Raw genomic sequence first — 24,376 nt, 5'->3', positions numbered from 1 at the left:
CTGCTTTTACACTTTTGGCACACAATGCTATCTCACTAGATTCTAGCATGCTAGCTGTTGGCATTTTTGTCAAACAAAATTAGTTTTTTACAACAATGTTTGTTTTTGTGACAATGTTTGTTTTTGCAACAATTTTTTTTTTTTTTGCGACTGTTTTTTGCGACAATGTTTGTTTAAGCGACAATGTTTGTTTTTTGCGATAACGTTTGTTTTTTGTGAAAATGTTTGTTTTTGTGACAAAGTTTGTTTTTTGCAACAGTGTTTGTTTTTTGTGACAATGTTTGTAATCTGCGACGATGTTTGTTTTTGCGACAAAATTCGTTTTTTGCAACAATGTTTGTTTTTGCAACAAAATGCGTTTTTTGCAACAATGTTTTTGCAACAATGTTTGTTTTTGTGACAATGTTTGTTTTTGCGACAAAATTAGTTTTTTGCAACAATGTTTGTTTTTGTGACAATGTTTGTTTTTGTGACAATGTTTGTTTTTTGCGACAATGTTTGTTTTTTGTGACAATGTTTGTAATCTGCGACGATGTTTGTTTTTGCGACAAAATTCGTTTTTTGCAACAATGTTTGTTTTTGTGACAATGTTTGTTTTTGTGACAATGTTTGTTTTTTGCAACAATGTTTGTTTTTTGTGACAATGTTTGTAATCTGCGACGATGTTTGTTTTTGCGACAAAATTCGTTTTTTGCAACAATGTTTGTTTTTGTGACAATGTTTGTTTTTGTGACAATGTTTGTTTTTTGCAACAATGTTTGTTTTTTGTGACAATGTTTGTAATCTGCGACGATGTTTGTTTTTGCGACAAAATTCGTTTTTTGCAACAATGTTTGTTTTTGTGACAATGTTTGTTTTTGTGACAATGTTTGTTTTTTGCAACAATGTTTGTTTTTGTGACAATGTTTGTTTTTGTGACAATGTTTTTTTTTGCAACAATGTTTGTTTTTTGTGACAATGTTTGTAATCTGCGACGATGTTTGTTTTTGCGACAAAATTCGTTTTTTGCAACAATGTTTGTTTTTGTGACATTGTTTGTTTTTGTGACAATGTTTGTTTTTGTGACAAAGTTTGTTTTTTGCAACAATGTTTGTTTTTTGCAACAATGTTTGTTTTTTGTGACAATGTTTGTAATCTGCGACGATGTTTGTTTTTGCGACAAAATTCGTTTTTTGCAACAATGTTTGTTTTTGTGACATTGTTTGTTTTTGTGACAATGTTTGTTTTTGTGACAAAGTTTGTTTTTTGCAACAATGTTTGTTTTTTGCAACAATGTTTGTTTTTTGTGACAATGTTGGTAATCTGCGACGATGTTTGTTTTTGCGACAAAATTCGTTTTTTGCAACAATGTTTGTTTTTGCAACAAAATGCGTTTTTTGCAACAATGTTTTTGCAACAATGTTTGTTTTTGTGACAATGTTTGTTTTTGCGACAAAATTAGTTTTTTGCAACAATGTTTGTTTTTGTGACAATGTTTGTTTTTGTGACAATGTTTGTTTTTGTGACATTGTTTGTTTTTGTGACAATGTTTGTTTTTGTGACAATGTTTGTTTTTGCAACGAAATTTGTTTTTTGCGACAATGTTTGTTTTTGCGAAAAAAATTGTTTTTTGCAATAAAGTTCATTTTTGCGACAAAATTTGTTTTTGCAACAAAGTTAATTTTTGCGACAAATTTTGTTTTTTTGCGACAGTGTTTGTATTCTGCGACAATGTTTGTTTTTGCGACAAAATTCTTTTTTGCAACAATGTTTGTTTTTGCGACAAAATTCTTTTTTGCAACAATGTTAGTTTTTGTGACAATGTTTGTTTTTGCAACAAAATTCGTTTTTTGCAACAATGTTTGTTTTTGTGACTATGTTTGTTTTTGCGACAAAATTCGTTTTTTGCAAAAATGTTTGGTTTTGGGACAAAATTCGTGTTTTGCGACAATGTTTGTATTTTGTGTCAATGTTTGTTTTTGCGACAAAACAAATATTTTGCAACCAAGTTTGTTTTTGCGACAAAATTTGTTTTTTTGCAACCAAGTTTGTTTTTGCAACAAAATGTGTTTTTTGCGACAATGTTTGTTTTTTGCAACAATGTTCGTGTTTGCAACGAAATGTGTTTTTTGCGATAATGTTTGTTTTTGCAACAATGTTTGTTTCTGCGACAAAATTTGTTTTTTGCAACAAAGTTTGTTTTTTCCGACAAAATTTGTTTTTTTGCAACAAAGTAAATTTTTGCGACAAAATTTGTTTTTGCAACAATGTTTGTTTTTGCGACGAAATTAGTTTTTTGTGACAACGTTTGTTTTTGTGACAATGTTTGTTTTTGCAACAATGTCTTTGTGACAAAATTCCTTTTTTCCAAAAAACTGTTTTTTTCTGGCAATTGTTTTTGCGACAAAATTCGTATTTTTCCAACAAATTTAGTTTTTTGTGACAATGGTTTTTTTTTGCGACAATGTTTGTTTTTGCGACCAAATTTGTTATTTCCAACAAAGTTTGTTTTTTGCGACAATGTTTTTATTTTCAACAGTGTGTTTTTTGCAACAATGTTTTTTTTAATTTTTATTAAACTGCATACATATACATGGTATGACATGAATTTACTACAGATTGTCCTTGGCACGTTCAGTTGTTTGTGCTATCTTGCTAGTCGCTAGCATACTGCTTGTTAGCATTTTGTTCATTATCCTTTTATTACTATGTATACATGTTTATGCCATGATGTCACATTACTACAGATTGTCCTTGGCACTTCCTGTGTTTCGTGTTGTCTTGACTAGAACTGCTTTAGCACTTTTGGTACACAATGCTATCTTGCTAGATTCTAGCATGCTAGCTGTTAGCATTTTGTCTATTATCGTTTAATCAAATTGCATACATGTATGTAACATTGCTACTGCTTTTTCTTGCACTTTCACATGTTTACGCTATCTTGTTAGCTACCAGCATGATAACTGTTAGCATTACAATCATTAGACTTTTATTAAATGGCATACATATATATATGGTATGATATGAATTTACTACAGATTGTCCTTGGCACTTTCAGTTGTTTGTGCTATCTCGCTAGTTGTTAACATGATAATTGTTAGCATTTTTTTTGTAATCTTTTTATTAAATTGCATACATGTATATAGCATTACGTAACAATTAGAGATTGTCCTTGGCATTTCCAGTGTTTCGGGTTATCTTGCTAGCTGTTAGCATTTTATTCATTATAGTTGTATTAATTTATACAGATGTATATGGTATGATATGAATTTACTACAGATTGTCCTTGGCACTTTCAGTTGTTTGTGCTATCTCGCTAGTTGTTAACATGATAATTGTTAGCATTTTTTTTGTAATCTTTTTATTAAATTGCGTACATGTATATAGCATTACGTAACAATTAGAGATTGTCCTTGGCATTTCCGGTGTTTCGGGTTATCTTGCTAGCTGTTAGCATTTTATTCATTATAGTTGTATTAAATTATACAGATGTATATGGAATGTTGTTAACATACTGCAGTTTTTATTTTGTACGTTTTGTACTAGTTGTTTCCTGCTAATTGCTAGTATGCTAACTGTTAGCATTTTATTCATTGTTCTTTGTTAAAAATGCCGTTCACGGCGGATTGACTTTGAAATGTTCAGTTGGCCGCGCTAGCATGCTAGCTGCTAGCATGTGTCTAACATGTACTACTTCTGCGATCCTAAACTGATGCTAGCTCTTCCAACACCTAGCTTCGGGGCTCCTTCGGGACTTCCTTGTTTTGCTTTTGCTTGACAATTTTCAGTACTTCCAATGTTGGCAGTATTTCAGTTCAGTTTCAACTCTTCATCATTCTAGACAAGTTGCTTTCTCGGGCTGTCATCAGAACAAAGTCGTTAATCAACACCTGAGGTATTCAAGTCCAGCCAAGCGTGAAACAACAACAAAGACAACAGAAATGTGTCTCTCTGCGATAGAGAGCCCAGAAAAGGAGGCGCGAGACTACATTTTGACAAGTGCTCCTGAAGGAGGCGGGTGTGCCATCTGGGGGGGCGGCGACCTCGCCCTCGTCTGAGCCCACCTGACACGGCGAGGTCGGTGACCTCATCCCAGCCTTGAAGCGCAAACATGAGGTCACCTGGAGAATTGTCTCAGACCTGATGTGTGAAAGCTCAGAGACCTTAGGCCTGCTAGGTCTGCTAGCAACACTGCTTGGTGTAGGGGCCCCGTGATTGGATGAGGACCCCGTTATTAAATACATATTTACCCCTACCAAAACATTGCAAAAATAAAATAAAATATATATATATTTATGTATATATAAGCCAGTCAATTACATCCACACCAGACTCTGTCATCCATGTCTTTATGGACCTTGCTTTGGTGCACAGTAATAGTGAGAGTCCAGTCCATAGTGGATCTAACATAATAGTGATAATCCAGTCCATAGTGGATCTAACATAATAGTGAGAGTCCAGTCCATAGTGGATCTAACATAATAGTGAGAGTCCAGTCCATAGTGGATCCAACATAATAGTGTGAGAGTCCAGTCCATAGTGGATCTAACATAATAGTGGGAGTCCAGTCCATAGTGGATCTAACATAATAGTGATAATCCAGTCCATAGTGGATCTAACATAATAGTGATAATCCAGTCCATAGTGGATCTAACATAATAGTGTGGGAGTCCAGTCCATAGTGGATCTAACATAATAGTGAGAGTCCAGTCCATAGTGGATCTAACATAATAGTGTGAGAGTCCAGTCCATAGTGGATCTAACATAATAGTGAGAGTCCAGTCCATAATGGATCTAACATAATAGTGTGAGAGTCCAGTCCATAGTGGATCTAACATAATAGTGAGAGTCCAGTCCATAGTGGATCTAACATAATATTGTGAGAGTCCAGTCCATAGTGGATCTAACATAATAGTGTGAGAGTCCAGTCCATAGTGGATCTAACATAATAGTGTGAGAGTCCAGTCCATAGTGGATCTAACATAATAGTGAGAGTCCAGTCCATAGTGGGGCCAGCAGGAGACCATCCCGAGCGGAGACGGGTCAGCAGCGCAGAGACGTCCCCAACCGATGCACAGACGAGCGGTCCACCCCGGGTCCCGACTTTGGACAGCCAGCACTTCATCCATGGCCGCTGTGTTTAGTTGTAGAAATGATTGGCAAGTGAAGACAGCCATGACATCATGTTCTTTACACGTGAAGACAGCCATGACATCATGTTCTTTACACGTGAAGACAGCCATGACATCATGTTCTTTACACGTGAAGACAGCCATGACATCATGTTCTTTACACGTGAAGACAGCCATGACATCATGTTCTTTACACGTGAAGACAGCCATGACATCATGTTCTTTACACGTGAAGACAGCCATGACATCATGTTCTTTACACGTGAAGACAGCCATGACATCATGTTCTTTACACGTGAAGACAGCCATGACATCATGTTCTTTACACGTGAAGACAGCCATTACATCATGTTCTTTACACGTGAAGACAGCCATGACATCATGTTCTTTACACGTGAAGACAGCCATGACATCATGTTCTTTACAAGTGAAGACAGCCATGACATCATGTTCTTTACAAGTGAAGACAGCCATTACATCATGTTCTTTACACGTGAAGACAGCCATGACATCATGTTCTTTACACGTGAAGACAGCCATGACATCATGTTCTTTACAAGTGAAGACAGCCATTACATCATGTTCTTTACACGTGAAGACAGCCATGACATCATGTTCTTTACACGTGAAGACAGCCATGACATCATGTTCTTTACAAGTGAAGACAGCCATTACATCATGTTCTTTACACGTGAAGACAGCCATGACATCATGTTCTTTACACGTGAAGACAGCCATGACATCATGTTCTTTACACGTGAAGACAGCCATGACATCATGTTCTTTACACGTGAAGACAGCCATGACATCATGTTCTTTACACGTGAAGACAGCCATGACATCATGTTCTTTACAAGTGAAGACAGCCATTACATCATGTTCTTTACACGTGAAGACAGCCATGACATCATGTTCTTTACACGTGAAGACAGCCATGACATCATGTTCTTTACACGTGAAGACAGCCATGACATCATGTTCTTTACACGTGAAGACAGCCATGACATCATGTTCTTTACACGTGTACGTACACTTTGGACCAGTAGTCTTTGCTCCTTTGCTTGCTCCTTTTTTGCAATATGAAATATTATTTTGTGCACCTTTAACTTCAGTCTTGTCTCCTGGGGGCCCGCCGTGACAGTGGCCCCTAAGGAGCCAGGGAGAGGTTTACTCTCGCACCACTGGCGTCCTTTACAACTAGTCTGGCCTGTGATTGGACAGAAGTGGTGTCCCAATACTTGTGTCCATTCAGCAGACGTTCAATCATGTGCCTTCAAAAGAGCAGAGGAGGTTTTGGAGCAAGAAGGAGCAGAGAGCCATGTCTTCCTGCCACCCCTGGAGGTGGCTCCTTCCTGTGCCTCCAACATGATGATGGCGCCCCCTGGAGGTGGCTCCTTCCTGCGCCCCCTGGAGGTGGCTCCTTCCTGTGCCTCCAACATGATGATGGCGCCCCCTGGAAGTGGCTCCTTCCTGTGCCTCCAACATGATGATGGCGCCCCCTGGAGGTGGCTCCTTCCTGCGCCCCCTGGAGGTGGCTCCTTCCTGCGCCCCCTGGAAGTGGCTCCTTCCTGTGCCTCCAACATGATGATGGCGCCCCCTGGAGGTGGCTCCTTCCTGCACCCCCTGGAGGTGGCTCCTTCCTGTGCCTCCAACATGATGATGGCGCCCCCTGGAGGTGGCTCCTTCCTGCGCCCCCTGGAGGTGGCTCCTTCCTGTGCCTCCAACATGATGATGGCGCCCCCTGGAGGTGGCTCCTTCCTGCGCCCCCTGGAGGTGGCTCCTTCCTGTGCCTCCAACATGATGATGGCGCCCCCTTGAGGTGGCTCCTTCCTGTGCCTCCAACATGATGATGGCGCCCCCTGGAGGTGGCTCCTTCCTGCGCCCCCTGGAGGTGGCTCCTTCCTGTGCCTCCAACATGATGATGGCGCCCCCTGGAGGTGGCTCCTTCCTGTGCCTCCAACATGATGATGGCGCCCCCTTGAGGTGGCTCCTTCCTGTGCCTCCAACATGATGATGGCGCCCCCTTGAGGTGGCTCCTTCCTGTGCCTCCAACATGATGATGGCACCCCCTGGAGGTGGCTCCTTCCTGTGCCTCCAACATGATGATGGCGCCCCCTTGAGGTGGCTCCTTCCTGTGCCTCCAACATGATGATGGCGCCCCCTGGAGGTGGCTCCTTCCTGCGCCCCCTGGAGGTGGCTCCTTCCTGTGCCTCCAACATGATGATGGCGCCCCCTGGAAGTGGCTCCTTCCTGTGCCTCCAACATGATGATGGCGCCCCCTGGAGGTGGCTCCTTCCTGCGCCCCCTGGAGGTGGCTCCTTCCTGCGCCCCCTGGAGGTGGCTCCTTCCTGTGCCTCCAACATGATGATGGCGCCCCCTGGAAGTGGCTCCTTCCTGTGCCTCCAACATGATGATGGCGCCCCCTGGAGGTGGCTCCTTCCTGCGCCCCCTGGAGGTGGCTCCTTCCTGCGCCCCCTGGAAGTGGCTCCTTCCTGTGCCTCCAACATGATGATGGCGCCCCCTGGAGGTGGCTCCTTCCTGCACCCCCTGGAGGTGGCTCCTTCCTGTGCCTCCAACATGATGATGGCGCCCCCTGGAGGTGGCTCCTTCCTGCGCCCCCTGGAGGTGGCTCCTTCCTGTGCCTCCAACATGATGATGGCGCCCCCTGGAGGTGGCTCCTTCCTGCGCCCCCTGGAGGTGGCTCCTTCCTGTGCCTCCAACATGATGATGGCGCCCCCTTGAGGTGGCTCCTTCCTGTGCCTCCAACATGATGATGGCGCCCCCTGGAGGTGGCTCCTTCCTGCGCCCCCTGGAGGTGGCTCCTTCCTGTGCCTCCAACATGATGATGGCGCCCCCTGGAAGTGGCTCCTTCCTGTGCCTCCAACATGATAATGGCGCCCCCTGGAGGTGGCTCCTTCCTGCACCTCCAACATGATGATGGCGCCCCCTGGAGGTGGCTCCTTCCTGCGCCCTCTGGAGGTGGCTCCTTCCTGCGCCCCCTGGAGGTGGCTCCTTCCTGTGCCTCCAACATGATGATGGCACCCCCTGGAGGTGGCTCCTTCCTGCACCTCCAACATGATGATGGCGCCCCCTGGAGGTGGCTCCTTCCTGCGCCCCCTGGAGGTGGCTCCTTCCTGTGCCTCCAACATGATAATGGCGCCCCCTGGAGGTGGCTCCTTCCTGCACCTCCAACATGATGATGGCGCCCCCTGGAGGTGGCTCCTTCCTGCGCCCCCTGGAAGTGGCTCCTTCCTGTGCCTCCAACATGATGATGGCGCCCCGTGGAGGTGGCTCCTTCCTGCACCTCCAGCAGACATGATGATGGCGCCCCCTGGAGGTGTCCCCTTCCTGCACCTCCAGCAGACATGATGATGGCGCCCCCTGGAGGTGTCTCCTTCCTGCACCTCCAGCAGACATGATGATGGCGCCCCCTGGAGGTGGCTCCTTCCTGCACCTCCAGCAGACATGATGATGGCGCCCCCTGGAGGTGTCCCCTTCCTGCACCTCCAGCAGACATGATGATGGCGCCCCCTGGAGGTGTCTCCTTCCTGCACCTCCAGCAGACATGATGATGGCGCCCCCTGGAGGTGGCTCCTTCCTGTGCCTCCAACATGATGATGGCGCCCCCTGGAAGTGGCTCCTTCCTGCACCTCCAGCAGACATGATGATGGCACCCCCTGGAGGTGGCTCCTTCCTGCACCTCCAGCAGACATGATGAATAGTTCAGCAGATTTAACTGCACTTCATATATGCAAACTAATTGCACCTAAGTGGCCCAGCTCAGCTTCTCAACTCCTCGTGACGGACGTCTTTCACACAGCACTTCTCTTCTTTTTTTACTCCTCTTCTTCTTCTACTCCTTTTTCCCCTTTTGCACTTCTGTGACCCACTAACTCATGCTAATTACTGACACTCTTTGTTTTTGCAACAATGTTTGTTTTTGCAACATCCATCCATCCATCCATTTTCTGCCGCTTATTCCCTTCGGGGTCGCGGGGGGTGCTGGAGCCTATCTCAGCTACAATCGGACGGAAGGCGGGGTACACCCTGGACAAGTCGCCACCTCATTGCAGTGTTTTTGCAACAATGTTTGTTTTTTGCAACAATGTTTGTTTTTTGTGACAATGTTTGTTTTTGCAACAATGTTTGTTTTTTGTGACAATGTTTGTTTTTGCAACAATGTTTGTTTTTTGTGACAATGTTTGTTTTTTGTGACAATGTTTGTTTTTTGCAACAATGTTTGTTATTTGTGACAATGTTTGTTTTTGCAACAATGTTTGTTTTTTGTGACAATGCTTGTTTTTGCAACAATGTTTGTTTTTTGCAACAATGTTTGTTTTTTGTGACAATGTTTGTTTTTTGCAACAATGTTTGTTATTTGTGACAATGTTTGTTTTTGCAACAATGTTTGTTTTTTGTGACAATGCTTGTTTTTGCAACAATGTTTGTTTTTTGCAACAATGTTTGTTTTTTGTGACAATGTTTGTTTTTTGCAACAATGTTTGTTTTTTGTGATAATGTTTGTTTTTGCAACAATGTTTGGTTTTGTGACAATGATTGTATTTTGCGTCAATGTTTGTTTTTGCAACAAAACTAATTTTTTGCAACCAAGTTTGTTTTTGCGCCAAAATTTGTTTTCTGCAACAATGTTTGTTTTTGCGACATAATTTCTTTTTTTTCGACAATGTTTATTTTTTGCGACAATGTTTGTTTGTTTGTGCAACATTTGTTTTTTGCGAAAAAGTTATTTTTTGCGACAAAATTCGTTTTTGCAACAATGTTTGTTTTTGCGACGGAATTTGTTTTTTCCAATAAAGTTCGTTTTTTGTGACATTTGTTTTTGTGACAATGTTTGTTTTTTGCAACAATGTTTGTTTGTTTTTTTAAAAATTGTTTTTGCACAATGTTTGTTTTGTGCAACAAAGTTTGTTTTTGCGACAATGTTTGTTTTTTGTGACAATGTTTGTTTTTGCGACAATGTTTGTTTTTTGTGACAATGTTTGTTTTTGCAACGTTTGTTTTTTGTGACAATATTTGTTTTTGCAACAATGTTTGTTTTTTGTGACAATATTTGTTTTTGCAACAATGTTTATTTTTTGTGACAATGTTTGTTTTTTGTTACAATGGTTTTTTTTGCGACAATGTTTGTTTTTGCGACAAAATGTGTTTTTGCAACAATGTTTGTTTTTTGCGACAATGTTTGTTTTTTGCAACAATGTTTTTTTTGGGGTTTTTTTTATTTGTTTTTGCGACATTGTTTGTTTTTTGCGACAAAATTCCTTCTTTCCAAAAAACTGTTTTCTGTGACTTTTTGTTTTTGCAACACTGTTTGTTTTTGTAACACTGTTTTTGCGACAATGTTTGTTTTTTTGCAAAAAAATTCGTTTTTCGTGACAATGTTTGTTTTTTGCGACAATGCTTGTTTTTGCGACAATGTTTGTTTTTTGCAACAATGTTTGTTTTTGTGACAATGTTTGTTTTTTGCTACAATGTTCGTTTTTTTGCGACAATGTTTGTTTTTTGCAACAATGCTTGTTTTTTGCAACAATGTTTGTTGTTTTTTTTTTTTAAATATTTTTGCAACAATGTTTGTTTTTGTGACAAGTTTGTTTTTTGCGACAATGTTTGTTTTTTTGCAACAATGCTTGATTTTGTTTTGCAACAATGTTTTTTTTTTTTAAAAAACATTGTTTTTGCAACAAAGTTTGTTTTTGCGACAATGTTTGTTTTTGCAACAATGTTTGTTTTTTGCAACAAAGTTTGTTTTTGCGACAATGTTTGTTTTTTGTTACAATGTTTTTTTTTGCGACAATGTTTGTTTTTGCGACAAAATGTGTTTTTTGCAACAATGTTTGTTTTTTGCGACAATGCTTGTTTTTTGCAACAATGTTTTTTTTGTTTTTTTTTTATTGTTTTTGCGACTATGTTTGTTTTTGCGACAAAATTCCTTCTTTCCAAAAAACTGTTTTCTGTGACAATTTTTGTTTTTGCAACAATGTTTGTTTTTGTAACACTGTTTGTTTTTGCGACAATGTTTGTTTTTTTGCAAAAATGTTTGTTTTTTTGCAAAAATTTTTGTTTTTCGTGACAATGTTTGTTTTTCGTGACAATGTTTGTTTTTTGCAACAATTTTTGTTTTTGTGACAATGTTTGTTTTTTGCAACAATGTTCGTTTTTTGCGACAATGTTTGTTTTTTGCAACAATGTTTGTTTTTGCGACAATGTATGTTTTTTGCAACAATGTTTGTTTTTGTGACAATGTTTGTTTTTTGCAACAATGTTCGTTTTTTTGCGACAATGTTTGTTTTTTGCAACAATGCTTGTTTTTTGCAACAATGTTTGTTGTTTGGTTTTTTTTAATGGTTTTGCAACAATGTTTGTTTTTGTGACAAGTTTGTTTTTTGCGACAATGTTTGTTTTTTTGCAACAATGCTTGATTTTGTTTTGCAACAATGTTTTTTTTTTTTTAAAAACATTGTTTTTGCAACAATGTTTGTTTTTTGCAACAATGTTTGTTTTTGCGACAATGTTTGTTTTTTGCAACAAAGTTTGTTTTTGCGACAATGTTTGTTTTTTGTTACAATGTTTTTTTTTGCGACAATGTTTGTTTTCGCGACAAAATGTGTTTTTTGCAACAATGTTTGTTTTTTGCGACAATGTTTGTTTTTTGCAACAATGTTTTTTTTGGTTTTTTTTTATTGTTTTCGCGACAATGTTAGTTTTTTGCGACAAAATTCCTTCTTTCCAAAAAACTGTTTTCTGTTTGTTTTTGTAACACTGTTTGTTTTTGCGACAATGTTTGTTTTTTTGCAAAAATGTCCGTTTTTTTGCAAAAAATTTTGTTTTTCGTGACAATGTTTGTTTTTTGCAACAATGTTTGTTTTTCGTGACAATGTTTGTTTTTTGCAACAATGTTTGTTTTTGTGACAATGTTTGTTTTTTGCAACAATGTTCGTTTTTTTGCGACAATGTTTGTTTTTTGCAACAATGTTTGTTTTTCGTGACAATGTTTGCTTTTTGCAACAATGTTTGTTTTTGTGACAATGTTTGTTTTTTGCAACAATGTTCGTTTTTTTGCAACAATGTCTGTTTTTTGCAACAATGCTTGTTTTTTGCAACAATGTTTGTTGTTTGGTTTTTTTTAATGTTTTTGCAACAATGTTTGTTTTTTGTGACAAGTTTGTTTTTTGCGACAATGTTTGTTTTTTGCAACAATGCTTGATTTTGTTTTTGCAACAATGTTTTTTTTTTTTTAAAAACATTGTTTTTGCAACAATGTTTGTTTTTTGCAACAATGTTTATTTTTTTGTGGCAATGTTTGTTTGTTGCAACAATGTTTGTTTGTTGCAATATTGTTTCTTTTTTTGTGGCAATGTTTGTTTTGGCAACAAAAGTATTTTTTTCCAACAAATTTAGTTTTTTGTGACAATGTTTGTTTTTTGCGACAATGTTTGTTTTTGCGACAAAATTTGTTTTTTGCAACAATGTTCATTTTTTGCGACAATGTTTGTTTTTTTGCAACAATGCTTGTTTTTGTTTTTGCAACAATGTTTGTTTTGTTTTTTTTAAATTGTTTTTGCAACAATGTTTGTTTTTTGCAACAAAGTTTGTTTTTGCGACAATGTTTGTTTTTTTGCAACAATGCTTGTTTTTGTTTTTGCAACAATGCTTGTTTTTGTTTTTGCAACAATGTTTGTTGTTGTTTTTTAAAATTGTTTTTGCAACAAGGTTTGTTTTTTGCAACAATGTTTGTTTTTCTTGACAATGTTTGTTTTTTGCAACAATGTTTGTTTTTGTGACAATGTTTGTTTTTTGCAACAATGTTTGTTTTTTGCAACAATGTCTGTTTTTTGCAACAATGCTTGTTTTTTGCAACAATGTTTGTTGTTTGTTTTTTTTAATGTTTTTGCAACAATGTTTGTTTTTTGTGACAAGTTTGTTTTTTGCGACAATGTTTGTTTTTTGCAACAATGCTTGATTTTGTTTTTGCAACAATGTTTTTTTTTTTTAAAAAAAACATTGTTTTTGCAACAATGTTTCTTTTTTGTGGCAATGTTTGTTTGTTGCAACAATGTTTGTTTGTTGCAACATTGTTTCTTTTTTTGTGGCAATGTTTGTTTGTTGCAACAATGTTTGTTTGTTGCAACATTGTTTCTTTTTTTGTGGCAATGTTTGTTTGTTGCAACAATGTTTGTTTGTTGCAACATTGTTTCTTTTTTTGTGGCAATGTTTGTTTGTTGCAACAATGTTTGTTTGTTGCAACATTGTTTCTTTTTTTGTGGCAATGTTTGTTTTGGCAACAAAAGTATTTTTTTCCAACAAATTTAGTTTTTTGTGACAATGTTTGTTTTTTGCGACAATGTTTGTTTTTGCGACAAAATTTGTTTTTTGCAACAATGTACATTTTTTGCGACAATGTTTGTTTTTTTGCAACAATGCTTGTTTTTGTTTTTGCAACAATGTTTGTTTTGTTTTTTTTAAATTGTTTTTGCAACAATGTTTGTTTTTGGCAACAAAGTTTGTTTTTGCGACAATGTTTGTTTTTTTGCAACAATGCTTGTTTTTGTTTTTGCAACAATGCTTGTTTTTGTTTTTGCAACAATGTTTGTTGTTGTTTTTTTTAATTGTTTTTGCAACAAGGTTTGTTTTTTGCAACAAAGTTTCTTTTTGCGACAATGTTTGTTTTTTGCAACAATGTTTCTTTTTTTGTGGCAATGTTTGTTTTCGTGACAATGTTTGTTTTTGCAACAAAATTAGTTTTTTCCAACAAATTAAGTTTTTTGTGACAATGTTTGCTTTTGCAACAAAATTTGTTTTTTGCAACAATGTTTCTTTTTTTGTGGCAATGTTTGTTTTCGTGACAATGTTTATTTTTGCAACAAAATTAGTTTTTTCCAACAAATTTAGTTTTTTGTGACAATGTTTATTTTTTGCGACAATGTTTTTTGCAACAATGTTTGTTTTTGCAACAATGTTTGTTTTTGTAACACTGTTTGTTTTTGCGACAATGTTTGTTTTTTTGCAAAAATGTTTGTTTTTTTGCAAAAAATTTTGTTTTTCGTGACAATGTTTGTTTTTTGCAACAATGTTTGTTTTTCGTGACAATGTTTGTTTTTTGCAACAATGTTTGTTTTTGTGACAATGTTTGTTTTTTGCAACAATGTTCGTTTTTTTGCGACAATGTTTGTTTTTTGCAACAATGTTTGTTTTTCGTGACAATGTTTGTTTTTTGCAACAATGTTTGTTTTTGCAACAATGTTTGTTTTTTGCAACAAAGTTTGTTTTTGCGACAATGTTTGTTTTTTGTTACAATGTTTTTTTTTGCGACAATGTTTGTTTTTGCGACAAAATGTGTTTTTTGCAACAATGTTTGTTTTTTGCGACAATGCTTGTTTTTTGCAACAATGTTTTTTTTGTTTTTTTTTTATTGTTTTTGCGACTATGTTTGTTTTTGCGACAAAATTCCTTCTTTCCAAAAAACTGTTTTCTGTGACAATTTTTGTTTTTGCAACAATGTTTGTTTTTGTAACACTGTTTGTTTTTGCGACAATGTTTGTTTTTTTGCAAAAATGTTTGTTTTTTTGCAAAAATTTTTGTTTTTCGTGACAATGTTTGTTTTTCGTGACAATGTTTGTTTTTTGCAACAATTTTTGTTTTTGTGACAATGTTTGTTTTTTGCAACAATGTTCGTTTTTTGCGACAATGTTTGTTTTTTGCAACAATGTTTGTTTTTGCGACAATGTATGTTTTTTGCAACAATGTTTGTTTTTGTGACAATGTTTGTTTTTTGCAACAATGTTCGTTTTTTTGCGACAATGTTTGTTTTTTGCAACAATGCTTGTTTTTTGCAACAATGTTTGTTGTTTGGTTTTTTTTAATGGTTTTGCAACAATGTTTGTTTTTGTGACAAGTTTGTTTTTTGCGACAATGTTTGTTTTTTTGCAACAATGCTTGATTTTGTTTTGCAACAATGTTTTTTTTTTTTTAAAAACATTGTTTTTGCAACAATGTTTGTTTTTTGCAACAATGTTTGTTTTTGCGACAATGTTTGTTTTTTGCAACAAAGTTTGTTTTTGCGACAATGTTTGTTTTTTGTTACAATGTTTTTTTTTGCGACAATGTTTGTTTTCGCGACAAAATGTGTTTTTTGCAACAATATTTGTTTTTTGCGACAATGTTTGTTTTTTGCAACAATGTTTTTTTTGGGTTTTTTTTATTGTTTTCGCGACAATGTTAGTTTTTTGCGACAAAATTCCTTCTTTCCAAAAAACTGTTTTCTGTTTGTTTTTGTAACACTGTTTGTTTTTGCGACAATGTTTGTTTTTTTGCAAAAATGTCCGTTTTTTTGCAAAAAATTTTGTTTTTCGTGACAATGTTTGTTTTTTGCAACAATGTTTGTTTTTCGTGACAATGTTTGTTTTTTGCAACAATGTTTGTTTTTGTGACAATGTTTGTTTTTTGCAACAATGTTCGTTTTTTTGCGACAATGTTTGTTTTTTGCAACAATGTTTGTTTTTCGTGACAATGTTTGCTTTTTGCAACAATGTTTGTTTTTGTGACAATGTTTGTTTTTTGCAACAATGTTCGTTTTTTTGCAACAATGTCTGTTTTTTGCAACAATGCTTGTTTTTTGCAACAATGTTTGTTGTTTGGTTTTTTTTAATGTTTTTGCAACAATGTTTGTTTTTTGTGACAAGTTTGTTTTTTGCGACAATGTTTGTTTTTTGCAACAATGCTTGATTTTGTTTTTGCAACAATGTTTTTTTTTTTTTAAAAAACATTGTTTTTGCAACAATGTTTGTTTTTTGCAACAATGTTTATTTTTTTGTGGCAATGTTTGTTTGTTGCAACAATGTTTGTTTGTTGCAACATTGTTTCTTTTTTTGTGGCAATGTTTGTTTTGGCAACAAAAGTATTTTTTTCCAACAAATTTAGTTTTTTGTGACAATGTTTGTTTTTTGCGACAATGTTTGTTTTTGCGACAAAATTTGTTTTTTGCAACAATGTTCATTTTTTGCGACAATGTTTGTTTTTTTGCAACAATGCTTGTTTTTGTTTTTGCAACAATGTTTGTTTTGTTTTTTTTAAATTGTTTTTGCAACAATGTTTGTTTTTTGCAACAAAGTTTGTTTTTGCGACAATGTTTGTTTTTTTGCAACAATGCTTGTTTTTGTTTTTGCAACAATGCTTGTTTTTGTTTTTGCAACAATGTTTGTTGTTGTTTTTTAAAATTGTTTTTGCAACAAGGTTTGTTTTTTGCAACAATGTTTGTTTTTCTTGACAATGTTTGTTTTTTGCAACAATGTTTGTTTTTGTGACAATGTTTGTTTTTTGCAACAATGTTTGTTTTTTGCAACAATGTCTGTTTTTTGCAACAATGCTTGTTTTTTGCAACAATGTTTGTTGTTTGTTTTTTTTAATGTTTTTGCAACAATGTTTGTTTTTTGTGACAAGTTTGTTTTTTGCGACAATGTTTGTTTTTTGCAACAATGCTTGATTTTGTTTTTGCAACAATGTTTTTTTTTTTTTAAAAAAACATTGTTTTTGCAACAATGTTTCTTTTTTGTGGCAATGTTTGTTTGTTGCAACAATGTTTGTTTGTTGCAACATTGTTTCTTTTTTTGTGGCAATGTTTGTTTGTTGCAACAATGTTTGTTTGTTGCAACATTGTTTCTTTTTTTGTGGCAATGTTTGTTTGTTGCAACAATGTTTGTTTGTTGCAACATTGTTTCTTTTTTTGTGGCAATGTTTGTTTTGGCAACAAAAGTATTTTTTTCCAACAAATTTAGTTTTTTGTGACAATGTTTGTTTTTTGCGACAATGTTTGTTTTTGCGACAAAATTTGTTTTTTGCAACAATGTACATTTTTTGCGACAATGTTTGTTTTTTTGCAACAATGCTTGTTTTTGTTTTTGCAACAATGTTTGTTTTGTTTTTTTTAAATTGTTTTTGCAACAATGTTTGTTTTTGGCAACAAAGTTTGTTTTTGCGACAATGTTTGTTTTTTTGCAACAATGCTTGTTTTTGTTTTTGCAACAATGCTTGTTTTTGTTTTTGCAACAATGTTTGTTGTTGTTTTTTTTAATTGTTTTTGCAACAAGGTTTGTTTTTTGCAACAAAGTTTCTTTTTGCGACAATGTTTGTTTTTTGCAACAATGTTTCTTTTTTTGTGGCAATGTTTGTTTTCGTGACAATGTTTGTTTTTGCAACAAAATTAGTTTTTTCCAACAAATTAAGTTTTTTGTGACAATGTTTGCTTTTGCAACAAAATTTGTTTTTTGCAACAATGTTTCTTTTTTTGTGGCAATGTTTGTTTTCGTGACAATGTTTATTTTTGCAACAAAATTAGTTTTTTCCAACAAATTTAGTTTTTTGTGACAATGTTTATTTTTTGCGACAATGTTTTTTGCAACAATGTTTGTTTTTGCAACAATGTTTGTTTTTGTAACACTGTTTGTTTTTGCGACAATGTTTGTTTTTTTGCAAAAATGTTTGTTTTTTTGCAAAAAATTTTGTTTTTCGTGACAATGTTTGTTTTTTGCAACAATGTTTGTTTTTCGTGACAATGTTTGTTTTTTGCAACAATGTTTGTTTTTGTGACAATGTTTGTTTTTTGCAACAATGTTCGTTTTTTTGCGACAATGTTTGTTTTTTGCAACAATGTTTGTTTTTCGTGACAATGTTTGTTTTTTGCAACAATGTTTGTTTTTGCAACAATGTTTGTTTTTTGCAACAAAGTTTGTTTTTGCGACAATGTTTGTTTTTTGTTACAATGTTTTTTTTTGCGACAATGTTTGTTTTTGCGACAAAATGTGTTTTTTGCAACAATGTTTGTTTTTTGCGACAATGCTTGTTTTTTGCAACAATGTTTTTTTTGTTTTTTTTTTATTGTTTTTGCGACTATGTTTGTTTTTGCGACAAAATTCCTTCTTTCCAAAAAACTGTTTTCTGTGACAATTTTTGTTTTTGCAACAATGTTTGTTTTTGTAACACTGTTTGTTTTTGCGACAATGTTTGTTTTTTTGCAAAAATGTTTGTTTTTTTGCAAAAATTTTTGTTTTTCGTGACAATGTTTGTTTTTCGTGACAATGTTTGTTTTTTGCAACAATTTTTGTTTTTGTGACAATGTTTGTTTTTTGCAACAATGTTCGTTTTTTGCGACAATGTTTGTTTTTTGCAACAATGTTTGTTTTTGCGACAATGTATGTTTTTTGCAACAATGTTTGTTTTTGTGACAATGTTTGTTTTTTGCAACAATGTTCGTTTTTTTGCGACAATGTTTGTTTTTTGCAACAATGCTTGTTTTTTGCAACAATGTTTGTTGTTTGGTTTTTTTTAATGGTTTTGCAACAATGTTTGTTTTTGTGACAAGTTTGTTTTTTGCGACAATGTTTGTTTTTTTGCAACAATGCTTGATTTTGTTTTGCAACAATGTTTTTTTTTTTTTAAAAACATTGTTTTTGCAACAATGTTTGTTTTTTGCAACAATGTTTGTTTTTGCGACAATGTTTGTTTTTTGCAACAAAGTTTGTTTTTGCGACAATGTTTGTTTTTTGTTACAATGTTTTTTTTTGCGACAATGTTTGTTTTCGCGACAAAATGTGTTTTTTGCAACAATGTTTGTTTTTTGCGACAATGTTTGTTTTTTGCAACAATGTTTTTTTTGGTTTTTTTTTATTGTTTTCGCGACAATGTTAGTTTTTTGCGACAAAATTCCTTCTTTCCAAAAAACTGTTTTCTGTTTGTTTTTGTAACACTGTTTGTTTTTGCGACAATGTTTGTTTTTTTGCAAAAATGTCCGTTTTTTTGCAAAAAATTTTGTTTTTCGTGACAATGTTTGTTTTTTGCAACAATGTTTGTTTTTCGTGACAATGTTTGTTTTTTGCAACAATGTTTGTTTTTGTGACAATGTTTGTTTTTTGCAACAATGTTCGTTTTTTTGCGACAATGTTTGTTTTTTGCAACAATGTTTGTTTTTCGTGACAATGTTTGCTTTTTGCAACAATGTTTGTTTTTGTGACAATGTTTGTTTTTTGCAACAATGTTCGTTTTTTTGCAACAATGTCTGTTTTTTGCAACAATGCTTGTTTTTTGCAACAATGTTTGTTGTTTGGTTTTTTTTAATGTTTTTGCAACAATGTTTGTTTTTTGTGACAAGTTTGTTTTTTGCGACAATGTTTGTTTTTTGCAACAATGCTTGATTTTGTTTTTGCAACAATGTTTTTTTTTTTTTAAAAAACATTGTTTTTGCAACAATGTTTGTTTTTTGCAACAATGTTTATTTTTTTGTGGCAATGTTTGTTTGTTGCAACAATGTTTGTTTGTTGCAACATTGTTTCTTTTTTTGTGGCAATGTTTGTTTTGGCAACAAAAGTATTTTTTTCCAACAAATTTAGTTTTTTGTGACAATGTTTGTTTTTTGCGACAATGTTTGTTTTTGCGACAAAATTTGTTTTTTGCAACAATGTTCATTTTTTGCGACAATGTTTGTTTTTTTGCAACAATGCTTGTTTTTGTTTTTGCAACAATGTTTGTTTTGTTTTTTTTAAATTGTTTTTGCAACAATGTTTGTTTTTTGCAACAAAGTTTGTTTTTGCGACAATGTTTGTTTTTTTGCAACAATGCTTGTTTTTGTTTTTGCAACAATGCTTGTTTTTGTTTTTGCAACAATGTTTGTTGTTGTTTTTTAAAATTGTTTTTGCAACAAGGTTTGTTTTTTGCAACAATGTTTGTTTTTCTTGACAATGTTTGTTTTTTGCAACAATGTTTGTTTTTGTGACAATGTTTGTTTTTTGCAACAATGTTTGTTTTTTGCAACAATGTCTGTTTTTTGCAACAATGCTTGTTTTTTGCAACAATGTTTGTTGTTTGTTTTTTTTAATGTTTTTGCAACAATGTTTGTTTTTTGTGACAAGTTTGTTTTTTGCGACAATGTTTGTTTTTTGCAACAATGCTTGATTTTGTTTTTGCAACAATGTTTTTTTTTTTTAAAAAAAACATTGTTTTTGCAACAATGTTTCTTTTTTGTGGCAATGTTTGTTTGTTGCAACAATGTTTGTTTGTTGCAACATTGTTTCTTTTTTTGTGGCAATGTTTGTTTGTTGCAACAATGTTTGTTTGTTGCAACATTGTTTCTTTTTTTGTGGCAATGTTTGTTTGTTGCAACAATGTTTGTTTGTTGCAACATTGTTTCTTTTTTTGTGGCAATGTTTGTTTGTTGCAACAATGTTTGTTTGTTGCAACATTGTTTCTTTTTTTGTGGCAATGTTTGTTTTGGCAACAAAAGTATTTTTTTCCAACAAATTTAGTTTTTTGTGACAATGTTTGTTTTTTGCGACAATGTTTGTTTTTGCGACAAAATTTGTTTTTTGCAACAATGTACATTTTTTGCGACAATGTTTGTTTTTTTGCAACAATGCTTGTTTTTGTTTTTGCAACAATGTTTGTTTTGTTTTTTTTAAATTGTTTTTGCAACAATGTTTGTTTTTGGCAACAAAGTTTGTTTTTGCGACAATGTTTGTTTTTTTGCAACAATGCTTGTTTTTGTTTTTGCAACAATGCTTGTTTTTGTTTTTGCAACAATGTTTGTTGTTGTTTTTTTTAATTGTTTTTGCAACAAGGTTTGTTTTTTGCAACAAAGTTTCTTTTTGCGACAATGTTTGTTTTTTGCAACAATGTTTCTTTTTTTGTGGCAATGTTTGTTTTCGTGACAATGTTTGTTTTTGCAACAAAATTAGTTTTTTCCAACAAATTAAGTTTTTTGTGACAATGTTTGCTTTTGCAACAAAATTTGTTTTTTGCAACAATGTTTCTTTTTTTGTGGCAATGTTTGTTTTCGTGACAATGTTTATTTTTGCAACAAAATTAGTTTTTTCCAACAAATTTAGTTTTTTGTGACAATGTTTATTTTTTGCGACAATGTTTTTTGCAACAATGTTTGTTTTTGCAACAATGTTTGTTTTTGTAACACTGTTTGTTTTTGCGACAATGTTTGTTTTTTTGCAAAAATGTTTGTTTTTTTGCAAAAAATTTTGTTTTTCGTGACAATGTTTGTTTTTTGCAACAATGTTTGTTTTTCGTGACAATGTTTGTTTTTTGCAACAATGTTTGTTTTTGTGACAATGTTTGTTTTTTGCAACAATGTTCGTTTTTTTGCGACAATGTTTGTTTTTTGCAACAATGTTTGTTTTTCGTGACAATGTTTGTTTTTTGCAACAATGTTTGTTTTTGTGACAATGTTTGTTTTTTGCAACAATGTTCGTTTTTTTGCAACAATGTCTGTTTTTTGCAACAATGCTTGTTTTTTGCAACAATGTTTGTTGTTTGGTTTTTTTTAATGTTTTTGCAACAATGTTTGTTTTTTGTGACAAGTTTGTTTTTTGCGACAATGTTTGTTTTTTGCAACAATGCTTGATTTTGTTTTTGCAACAATGTTTTGTTTTTTTTTAAAAAAAACATTGTTTTTGCAACAATGTTTGTTTTTTGCAACAATGTTTCTTTTTTGTGGCAATGTTTGTTTGATGCAACAATGTTTGTTTGTTGCAACATTGTTTATTTTTTTGTGGCAATGTTTGTTTGTTGCAACAATGTTTGTTTGTTGCAACATTGTTTCTTTTTTTGTGGCAATGTTTGTTTTGGCAACAAAAGTATTTTTTCCAACAAATTTAGTTTTTTGTGACAATGTTTGTTTTTTGCGACAATGTTTGTTTTTGCGACAAAATTTGTTTTTTGCAACAATGTTCATTTTTTGCGACAATGTTTGTTTTTTTGCAACATTGCTTGTTTTTGTTTTTGCAACAATGTTTGTTTTGTTTTTTTTAAATTGTTTTTGCAACAATGTTTGTTTTTTGCAACAAAGTTTGTTTTTGCGACAATGTTTGTTTTTTTGCAACAATGCTTGTTTTTGTTTTTGCAACAATGCTTGTTTTTGTTTTTGCAACAATGTTTGTTGTTGTTTTTTTTAAATTGTTTTTGCAACAAGGTTTGTTTTTTGCAACAATGTTTGTTTTTCTTGACAATGTTTGTTTTTTGCAACAATGTTTGTTTTTGTGACAATGTTTGTTTTTTGCAACAATGTTTGTTTTTTTGCAACAATGTCTGTTTTTTGCAACAATGCTTGTTTTTTGCAACAATGTTTGTTGTTTGGTTTTTTTTAATGTTTTTGCAACAATGTTTGTTTTTTGTGACAAGTTTGTTTTTTGCGACAATGTTTGTTTTTTGCAACAATGCTTGATTTTGTTTTTGCAACAATGTTTTTTTTTTTTTTTTAAAAACATTGTTTTTGCAACAATGTTTCTTTTTTGTGGCAATGTTTGTTTGTTGCAACAATGTTTGTTTGTTGCAACATTGTTTCTTTTTTTGTGGCAATGTTTGTTTGTTGCAACAATGTTTGTTTGTTGCAACATTGTTTCTTTTTTTGTGGCAATGTTTGTTTGTTGCAACAATGTTTGTTTGTTGCAAAATTGTTTCTTTTTTTGCGACAATGTTTGTTTTGGCAACAAAAGTATTTTTTTCCAACAAATTTAGTTTTTTGTGACAATGTTTGTTTTTTGCGACAATGTTTGTTTTTGCGACAAAATTTGTTTTTTGCAACAATGTTCATTTTTTGCGACAATGTTTGTTTTTTTGCAACAATGCTTGTTTTTGTTTTTGCAACAATGTTTGTTTTGTTTTTTTTAAATTGTTTTTGCAACAATGTTTGTTTTTGGCAACAAAGTTTGTTTTTGCGACAATGTTTGTTTTTTTGCAACAATGCTTGTTTTTGTTTTTGCAACAATGCTTGTTTTTGTTTTTGCAACAATGTTTGTTGTTGTTTTTTTTTAATTGTTTTTGCAACAAGGTTTGTTTTTTGCAACAAAGTTTCTTTTTGCGACAATGTTTGTTTTTTGCAACAATGTTTCTTTTTTTGTGGCAATGTTTGTTTTCGTGACAATGTTTGTTTTTGCAACAAAATTAGTTTTTTCCAACAAATTAAGTTTTTTGTGACAATGTTTGCTTTTGCAACAAAATTTGTTTTTTGCAACAATGTTTGTTTTTTGCAACAATGTTTGTTTTTTGCAACAATGTTTCTTTTTTTGTGGCAATGTTTGTTTTCGTGACAATGTTTATTTTTGCAACAAAATTAGTTTTTTCCAACAAATTTAGTTTTTTGTGACAATGTTTATTTTTTGCGACAATGTTTTTTGCAACAATGTTTGTTTTTTGCAACAAAGTTTGTTTTTGCGACAATGTGTGTGTTTTATGACAATGTTTGTTTTCTTGACAATGTTTGTTTTTGCAACAAAATTAGTTTTTTCCAACAAATTTAGTTTTTTGTGACAATGTTTGTTTTTGCGACAAAATGTGTTTTTTGCAACAATGTTTGTTTTTTGCGACAATGTTTGTTTTTTGCAACAATGTTTGTTTGTTGTTTTTTTTAATTGTTTTTGCAACGTTTGTTTTTTGCAACAATGTTTGTTTTTTGCGACAATGTTTGTTTTTTGCGACAATGTTTGCTTTTGCAACAATGTTTGTTTGTTGCAACAATGTTTGTTTTTTTGTGGCAATGTTTGTTTTTGCAACAAAAAATTTTTTTTCCAACAAATTTAGTTTTTTGTGACAATGTTTGTTTTTGTGACAAAATTGGTTATTTCCAACAAAGTTTGTTTTTTGCGACAACCTTTTTATTTTTAAACAGTGTGTTTTTTGAAATAATGTTTGTTTTTGCAACAATGTTTGTTATGCAAAAAATGCTCCTTTAACCTCCTGCAGCTACCTGGACATGAACTTGATCTTTGTGTCTTTTAATGGCACACACGCTCATGTGTGTGTGTGTGTGTGTGTGTGTGTGTGTGTGTGTGTGTGTGTGTGTGTGTGTGTGTGTGTGTGTGTGTGTGTGTGTGTGTGTGTGTGTGTGTGTGTGTGTGTGTGTGTGTGTGTGTGTGTGTGTGTGTGTGTGTGGGCACCAAAATCCCAGAGTGTCGGCTACTCGTGAAATATTTACGGCACACGGGTCTGATCTAAGTTGTATTTAAGTCAGAGAAGATTCTTAAAGTGCAAGCAGTGCAGTTTTTGTATACATTAAAAAAAACACGAGAAAACTACAGTTTGTCCAGAAGTATCGTAATAAAAGCCAAAGACAACAAAATGTGTGAGTCATAAAAGTGCACAACATCAACAACTTCCAATGTTCTGCTTTATGTGCGCTGCTGTTGCTAGGCAGACTTGGTGCAACATCAGTCCATTAAATTCCTCTTCAATGTGAATTAAAATGTGCGTGTTAACTA

Source organism: Entelurus aequoreus, linkage group LG28 (assembly GCF_033978785.1).
Source record: "Entelurus aequoreus isolate RoL-2023_Sb linkage group LG28, RoL_Eaeq_v1.1, whole genome shotgun sequence".
NCBI classification, from domain to species: domain Eukaryota; kingdom Metazoa; phylum Chordata; class Actinopteri; order Syngnathiformes; family Syngnathidae; genus Entelurus; species Entelurus aequoreus.
The sequence above is the reverse complement of the archived record's forward strand: the minus strand, read 5'-3'. Positions refer to the sequence as shown.